The sequence below is a fragment of the Arachis ipaensis genome, chromosome B08, assembly GCF_000816755.2.
Source record: "Arachis ipaensis cultivar K30076 chromosome B08, Araip1.1, whole genome shotgun sequence".
In the NCBI taxonomy this organism is placed as follows: domain Eukaryota; kingdom Viridiplantae; phylum Streptophyta; class Magnoliopsida; order Fabales; family Fabaceae; genus Arachis; species Arachis ipaensis.
Window position 1 is genome coordinate 9925963 of NC_029792.2, and position 9207 is coordinate 9935169.

A 9207-nucleotide genomic window follows, 5' to 3' on the forward strand; every position below is an offset into this window, starting at 1 on the left:
TCTACAGTATAATAATAAAAATATTATAATTTATATATATCATATAACAAAAATAAAAAATAATACATTCTCCTATATTTAACAAACATAAATATTATAAGATGATTTGGCTCCTGATCCTACTCTCAAGTCTGAACCCTCTTTTCCGACCATTGTCCCAATTCAAAAACACCGCGGCACCACCACCGTTATTGCAACCAATAACATGATCATTTGCGTACTCGGTTTCAGCCTCTTCACCTTTGTCGTTAATGATCTCAACCCTCCTCGACACTTATTCTCATTGCTTAATTTTGACACCGTCATTCTCTTAATCTCATGTCCATCAATCAGAAGCAAGTTTGTCACGTTTCTTTTTTTATTGCATAAAGAATTATTAGTTATTGTTTTGGAGCATCCATCCTGAAAGTATGCCCTTTTATTTCTTGTCTTATTCCCAGTGTTTCCTTTTGTTGCTTTTAGTTTTAGCTTCGTATTCTTTTGAAAATGATTTTGAACCTAAATAGTTTGTTGACTTTTGAATTATGAGACAAGAGACTATTAGATTGTTAATTGTTATTGTCTCAGACTTTCACATTACACGCGCACTTTTCAAATTGTTGTACTCATTACACTATACGAATAACATCCCTAGCTTGAACCATTGAACTTGAACAGAGTCGTACTTCACGCACGTACGGTTCCATTATTTCGGCATAATCTAAAAACAGAAAGATATTTTTACTGATCCATAGATCAATAATGCAGCAAGAGAACAAGAACAGTTTATCAACGAATATGATACAAATTCAAAGAAACAATTAGTTTGCCACGAGTTTATTTTTGTGTACAGCTAGCCAACTGTACTATACCGAAAACCAAATGTTATTAGAACTTACATCTATGCAATCAAGTTGGGTTGATTTAATGATTAATTCTCTAGTTTGCTTGAGTAAGTGTCGAAAGTTTGAATCTCATCTTGTGGATATAATAATTTATTATGATAAAATAAAGTAAGTTCTGACTGTTTTTGTCTCCCTAACATTACAATTCATAAATTTTCATTTCTCGATTTTTTTTTATAATGTTAAAAAGAGGGACCATTATGGTTGGATTTGGTTATGAAAATAAAATAAGATAATATATTAAGAACAGGACATAAAAAAAATAAATATAAATAAAAATAATAAAAAATTATATTTTTTATTAATATTTTTATTTTTTTTATCAGAATAAATATAAAATATACTAATTCAATATTTTTAATATAATATTTTTATTTATATCTCATCTGTCAAACATAATTTTATGTCTAGATATATATAACATAAGGTGTGAGCATCTAGGGATTTTTTATTTAAATTAAATAAATACATAAATTACAAAAATACATAAAATATGAATTAATTACCTAATTGCATAATGTTACATATCTTGGATGCTGGGTTGGAATGAAAAGTAAACACATTTCGGCGATTGAGATTTCGTACTGTAACGGTACGACGTCATGATATATCCAGGGTGTACCCGAGATATGTATTATATGGGGGATCGTATACTGAGCATCCGAGATACGCTTGAATTCGGAACTAGGTCTCAGTATCCAAGATACGTGCAGAACTCATAATTCTGATCACAGCATCCGAGATATGGTCAAACATATAATTCGGGTCTCAGCACCCGAGATATATGTATTATGGTTTAGGTGTTTCTACACCCTAGATATCTTGGAGAATAACTCTATTTATATCTTCCCATCTTCAACCATCTCCTCACAATTCACAAATCAACTTTTCTTTTTCTTCTTTCCATTTTTCTTCTCATGGAGCATAATCAGTTCTTTTTTGTTGTGGTTTATCCCAATGAGATAGTAAAAAACAGTGATGAAAGAGTGATTTTTAAATCTGATTCAACTGATGTTGCGCACTAACCAGGTTGATACCCTACATGTACTAAAGACGGTCATATTGAACAATATGAGGAGGAAAAATAGGTACCAAGAAAGTTGGGTGGGTTGCATATGGATTTTTGCACACGCTTTCGAGCGGTGGATTTACCAATAGGTTATTCTGGATTAATGGGGATCAGCATGTGAGGGTAATGTTCGACGTACATGCACGGCTAATGCCACAACATGTGATGGAGTGGCATGCTATGGTGCGTGACGTGGTTGTTGGTGATGGGTCGTTCACTTCGAGTCCTCAAGTTGTCCTATTGGATGCAACACTGATCCACTACACCCAGGGAGAGTGATTCAAATTATATTGTCGAGTCCAAGTTGTCCAGCGGGACTTCTTCCTCTGATGAGCATGTGCTAGAGACTCCCACCGGTGGTGGTGCTCGGTTTCTCTAGCCTCCCCTTTTGCCCATTCCTCAATTGTTAGAAGTTTCTAGTCATTATCACACTTTGAATTTGGATGCAATGCAGTTAGACGATCCTTTCAATGCCGGCCAAGAAGAGGATTACAACACTGATGGTGGGCTGGAATTCCGGGTTTGCCATAGGTTCAGGAACCGTGATGCTGTTATGATGGAAATGAAGAACTACAATATTCAAAAGAATGCGAAGTACAGAATTTTGGAGTCGGATAAGCTTAAATACCACTGTCGTTGCAAGCAATTCATCAACGGTTGTCCATAGAGTCTTCGTGTGACGCTACCTCAGAACTTGAACTACTGGTATATTTTACGCGTTATCTTGGATGAAATTAAAGTTTATTACGTTAATTATGTATTGTACTGAACGTTGACATCCATGAGTAATTTTGTAGAAAGGTTTGTAGGTTTGGTGGAGCACACACCTGTTTGGCACCAACCATGTCTCAGGACCATACTCAGTTGGATAGTAGTTTGAATTGCAAGGTCGTTTTACCTATAATAAAGACTGACCTGTCGGTGTGTATCTCGATGTTGCAAAGTGTGATGCATCAGAGTTACCATTTCAAGTCATCGTATCGAAAGATGTGGATGGCGAAACAGAAAAGCGATTGTTCAAATTTATGGTAACTGAGAAGAGTCGTACAATAAGATACNTATGACTGGGACATGGTTGATGGAGAGTGGAGCCAGTTTGGTAAGGTCTTTTGGGCATTTCCTCCTTACATTGAGGCGTTTAAGCATTGCAAGCCTTTTGTATCTGTGGATGGGATACACTTGTACGAAAAGTACGAGGGCGTGCTGTTAATTGTTGTGGCTCAAGATAGTAATAACAACATTCTGCCCATAGCTTTCGCATTAGTCGAGTCTAAGACAACTGAGTCATGGTTGTTTTTCCTTTCGAATTTGAGACAGCATGTTACTTCGCAACCTCGACTTCTTATCATATCAGATAGATCGCAAGCCATTCGTGTTGCCTAAATGCACCTCACAGTGGATGGCATCCTCCTTCGGCATATCATGCTTATTGCATACGTCACAGGCTTCAAACTTCAATTCACTGTTCAAATCGGCCGAGGGTAAGAGGTACCCTTATAAATGCAGCGTGTAGTCCAAGCAAGAAGGGAGGTGTCAAGACTCTACACGTAGTATTACCATATTGGTAAGAGGTACCCTTATTTCATGTCGTGCTGGCCAAAGACAAACAAATGGGTGGCTCGCAGTGGGAGGTGTCCGCTGTGCTAGTGGTTGTGGTGGTACTGCTCCATGCAGAGGTGGTAGAGGAGGTGGAAGCGATACCGATTTGGTCATAGGTGGGTGTGGTGGTGGTGGAGTATGATGTGCCGATGATGGCGTCGGATGACTCTGTGTATAGCCGACACCATGCTGTACGTGCTACTGAACAGCTGGACCGCTCAATGAGCTTGGTATGTCAGTATGCTCTCTTCGCTGCCGATAACGATCTGTGTACTCCTCCATCGCATCCCTAGTCGCACCCACGATCTGGAACATGTCATCGATGTTTATTTCAACATCTGAGCTAATGTCGAACTGGGTCTGGTCCCAGGCAGTGTCATCATCTGGGTGGTGAGCAGTGCTGGGGCTACCAGGGATGAGGGTCTTGGCCATGTCTGCCTCATGCCCTGTAAAGAACCTCGTGGAGGGAATCTCTACATGTGTAGCTGCTGTATGATCCTCCGATATATCCTCCTATTGTGCATACTCAGCATCCTCGTTTGACAACTGATCAGCTCCGCTAGCCCACCTGATGCGCTGATCGCGTACCCTCCATGCCGGTCTCTGAACATCATCTCGGCCACGCCTCCTTGCTCATCGTCTCCAATATGAGGCATCAGCTGGAAATTGTAACTTATCTCTTTGGCCCGGAGTCGCAGGGAGAATATCAACGGGCAGTGCTGCTGCTCTCAGATCAGCAATAATGTCCTCCCCAGATAGAAATCTAACTCTACATGTCTGTTACCACCAGATGAGTTACTCCTATGTCGAACGAGGATTAGGGTGGCCATCGATGGGCACCAAGTGGTATAGCTGGTAACGTCCCCTAAATAAGTCGTACCACTGATGGTGCACGTCGGGTCACTAAGCATCATCTCCCCTCATCATCTTGAAAAGATATTCGTCGACATTCACTAGATCTACTGGCCTGTGCTGTTGCCCCCTGAGCTACCTCTTCACTCTACCAACATGATGAAACTCTATAAAGTGAAAGCAGACGAGGGGGACAACAACCCTCCATGTATAAATCTCTCTATTACTCGTAAGACAGTAGGGTGCAATCTGAGCTAGCTGGAGATCCTCGTATGGTGTCAATCAAAACTAGCCACATCGTGTTAAAGAACAATAATTAGGAACGACATACCAATGCATGAAATAATCCAGAAACCAAAACATGTCCTACCTGGTCAAATGTGAGGCTATAGATGCGACGACGTAGAGTCTAGATCCTGCCATCGTGGCGATCTCGACCTAGTTCTGCTAATCTACGTACAATAAAAAATTACGAATAGAAATTAATTAATTACAATAAATAAGTCGTATCAACTGTCTATTAGTTATTAAATTAAAAGTTAATTACAATAAGTACATACCTAGCTGCAAGTGGAAACCTAATGACGTCATATCCCGCCAAACAAAATGACAGAAAACTATCGTAGATCTAGGAGACAACAAGCGGCATGAAACCCGCAATGTTGGCCACATCATGCCCTGCTGCGGTGTAGAGTGAGTGGTACGTATGTGCCAGTAGTGCAGACCCCATGACAACTGGGTGCAACGATAACCATCTCAAAGGAACAAGTGTAGCAGACTTGTTCGTGAAAAGAAACCCCCAATAAGCATTATCAAGTAGCACCTAATGTACTTACGAAGTGTATCTGGAGCTACCCCATCTGGAATGTGTGAAACCCTGTCCTTTACCCAGGTCATCCTCAGACCAAAAACCTACTTCCCTCCCTCTGGCTATGGTGATGGCCTGACGCCAAGTAAATCCTCAACCTATTCCTACGTAGGGTGTCCATGGTATTCCTGGAGATCTCTGGTCTTAAAGCGTAATTCTAACCTCACCCCATGGAAGGTGGAAGGTGTAGGTCTCAGGCCTCCACTGCTCGACAAATGCAGAGATCAAGGAATTGTCAAACATGAAATCTCTCAATTCTATTGCATGCCCAAATTCCGCTTCCCTGATATAAGGCAACAGGCTATCCGGCGGGGGGAGATCCAAGGCCACACAGCGTGACAACAGTAATCATGGTCTCTACAATAGGCATAATATTTTCTCTCGCATATTAATCTCGTCTGAACCATTAATTGTATTTAACCATTATTAAAAATCCTAAACCTATATAAATCCTAAACCTATATAGTAGATAAATATTGGTAATAAAATATTGTATTCAGTACGAATATCATTTTTATTGCTAATATTCATAGTATTAACTAAAGAGAGGACAACCAACCAATATGTAAAAGAATAAATCATTCATGTTGCACTATTCTAACCTGACTATAATATTCTACATGACTTCAATCTAACAATAAGTTTTGCAGAAAAATCGGATTGCACAAATATTTTATTTAAATAATGTATTCATTTAATTTCATTAACGTATTAATTTATAGTTAGCTATTTTATTTATTTAACTTAAGTTACAATTAGTTACAATTAATTATAAAAATATCAAAACATACTATACTTAACTAAGTTAATATAAAACTTCTAACTTACCCTACTCAAATACCTAGCACATTAACTAAATTACTAAAGGTTAAACATCTAAACTAATTATTTACTAAAAATAAAACACAGAAAAATTACTAACTTCAAAATCCAAAACTCCAGCTATGTGCCAAGTAGCATTTAGTTTGTTGATGTCTCCATAGCGAACATATTGTCGAGGGGACATATGTACTTAAAAAACTCGAAGTTAAGCGATTAGAAAGTCACAATTTTTAAAAACTATTCAAATGAACGAAAATCTCGACTGCTGTGGCCTTATATATGCATCCAAGCATATCTCGAATGCTGACCCCAGAATTATGCATATTGCACGTATCTCGAATACTGAGACCCCATTCCAAATTCAAGCGTATCTCAGATATTCAGTATCTGATCTCTCACGTAACACATATCTCGAGTATACCCTGAATATGTCACGGTATCGTATCGTCAGAGCATGGAATTTCAATCGCCGAAATATACTTATTTTCTAGTTTATCCCTTAGCATCCGAGATATGTAATGTTATGTATTTAGATAATTACTTTACATTTTATGTATTTCTATAATTTATGTATTTATTTAATTTAAATAAAAAAATCTCTATTGATCTATCTCAAAATATTATTAGATGGTTGGCGTGGCAGAGAAATTTCGAGAAAACTGTTGAGGAAATAAGCTACATTTGATAGGGACAAATTTTTTTGGTAGCGTTTGACAGAGAGACAAAGATTGAAAGATAAAGACTGAGAGATTGAGACTGAGAGATAAAGAATGAAATAAGTCTCAGTATTGTGTTTGGTGTAAAATGGTAGACAAAGAATGAAATAAGAATGAAACTTTAATTTAATTTGTACAAAGAATAAAATTAGAATTAATTAATTGAAATGGATGTATTTTAGGTATAAATGTTATTAAAGTTTCAGTCTCTGTCCCTAAAAATTTCAATCTCCTGTATCTCCACTTTTTGAAGGTGCTGAAATACTAAAATTTTGGAGACAAAGACTAAAATTTTAGTATCAGTCTCTAAACCAACAAACATAATATTGAATATCGGTCTCCTAATCTCCGTCCCAATACTTCAAAACAAACGCTATCTTAATGCCCTCTAAAAGACTAATATTTTATTTCAAAATAGAGAATTAATTCTTTAATTTGTTAACATTAGACAAGAAAAAAAATGGTAAAATAATTTAAAATCCTTATTATTATAGCTAGTAGTAATTTTATTGTGTGTGACAATAATATTATTTTAATCCATCTCTATATGAAATTGAAGCTCTTTTGACACTTCGTAGAAGAAAATGAAAAGCATGTGTCCCACATTGTTATTTTCTTTTCTCCCCTTATTTTATTTCATTTAGAATAACGATAATTCAATTCTAAATATATTTTTCACCACCTATTTTCCGCTTAACCAAACGGCAAAAACGAAGCAAGCAACCTTTTGGACTTTTGACCCTCCACTCTTTGCATTTCAACATTGGTCCTCTCCCTTTGCCTTTAGAATTGCACGGTGTGGTAAAAGAAAATAACTGTCATGTAATTAGCTTGTCATCCAAAATTTACTACTAACAGATTTTTTTTTTTAACTAAAATCCTAAAGCGAGCTTAAAAGAACAATAATAATATAATTAGCAACGGATTTTTAATTTATTTTTTTATGAAATTAACTTTTAATTCAATGATGAATTTGTAACTATCATTTCCGTCACCTAAATAACTTTTTTGATTGATTAGTGATCGATTATTGCTTTTCTCTTGCATATTTTCGATTTGAAATTAGCATTGCCAATCCGTTCATGTAAATAATTCTTAATCATTGAATCAAGATGATCATTTGCTAATTTTATGTTTTTGTTTATATAAAAATTCATTGTATTTAGTGATATATAAATACCGACTTATAACACAACTTTAATCTCTTCACTCATATCATCTAATGGCCAAAACTAATTTCTCCTCTCGAGACTCCATCTCTTTGTGTCTTTCCACCAAAAATTCGTGCTCCCTACTCAGGCACTCCCCTCTCTGACTACTCTCCTTGCTGGTACTCTGTGTTCGTGCTCGCGTTGAGTGCCGTGCTCATATTCATAGGCTAGTGATGGTGTTGTTACAGCAAATGGAATGTTCATAAACTTATAATAATTTTATTTGTATTTATATTATTAATTTAAGTAAAAAAATTTATGTAGAATTAAATATTTTTAATAATTGTGTTATTTGTGTTAAATTTTTAGTTTATATGTTTATTATTAGATTATATAATAATATTATATTTTTTTACTAATTCGCAGATAGAGTCAGATATCCACGAATTAAAAACAAATAGAATTATAGTTGGCATATTCTCAATTTATACGTAAAATTAAAGTTGGATCTAAATCATATTCTATTTATCCATTGCTATTTCTATTAAATAATAATTAATTCGTTACATATTATTTTTTGCAGCAAATTAGTAACAATTTTTCAACTGCTATTGTGGTAGCTAATTAGCCAATTTCTAGCAGTAAATAATTTTCTTATTGGCGTAATTATTTGTATCATACTATCACGTAGACTCATCAAAATTAGACCAAATATTTATTTATTTGTTTACTTTAATTTCATCTACAAACTACATGGAACGTGTACAGTAGCACATAAGAAGAGCTTCTAGTATCTTCAAAAAATGACACCGATATTTATCTTTGGACTTATTATTTGACTGATTAATTAGGACACGACAATACAAAAAATGCAGCATTGGGTCAAGTCAAGCATGACAAATACGCAACCAGTTGTAGCCGCAATTGTTGTTGCTATGTTCCTTTATTTCTCGGATAATGCTACGGTGAAGAATTCAAATTTTTTCTATAGGTGAGGAATTTATGTGTCAAAATTCTGAGTTTGACGCGTGTTTTAGAACCGTGAATACATGTAACAGGTTTTTGATTCTCATTGCCTGCTATAGTAAACGCGTTAATATTTGCTCCCTTTTTAACTGAAGTAATTAATTATAATTCTATTATCTAACTTCTAATTTAATTTGTGGGCTTTTTTGGATTGAAATAAATTGATTGGATAAAAAAAAATTACTCTATTAGCAACAATGCATTTGGATTATGAGATGAT